At 34.7% G+C, this 268-nt stretch overlaps 1 protein-coding gene across 1 annotated transcript in view; it reads left to right on the top strand.

The window, feature by feature from the left end:
- LOC119594840 (SHC SH2 domain-binding protein 1-like) overlaps nucleotides 1-268 on the top strand; it is a 79,152-nt gene that overhangs the window by 13,384 nt on the left and 65,500 nt on the right. The window lies entirely within an intron of this gene.

The following is a 268-nucleotide window of genomic DNA, read 5'->3' as shown; positions in this document are numbered from 1 at the left end:
CAGCCACCCTTTTCACCAAATGATTTCTATTGGTGAACTTCACTATTTTATCTTTTTAGTCAACACTTATAATTTCTCTGTATGAATGCCTACTAGAGAAGTGCTAACAGATAGAAAGGCTAAGGTCCTTGGTTATGATGAATGACATACTACTATTTCTCTCTTTTATATTTTGGCAGGAATACCCACTATACTTAAGTTAGGCTTACAAATTATGTCAGACAAGAACTTTGGAATTTGTGACTTATTCTGCCCCTCTGAATGATTC

The sequence above is a fragment of the Penaeus monodon genome, chromosome 34 (genome assembly GCF_015228065.2).
Source record: "Penaeus monodon isolate SGIC_2016 chromosome 34, NSTDA_Pmon_1, whole genome shotgun sequence".
Taxonomy (NCBI): domain Eukaryota; kingdom Metazoa; phylum Arthropoda; class Malacostraca; order Decapoda; family Penaeidae; genus Penaeus; species Penaeus monodon.
The sequence above is the reverse complement of the archived record's forward strand: the minus strand, read 5'-3'. Positions and strand labels throughout refer to the sequence as shown.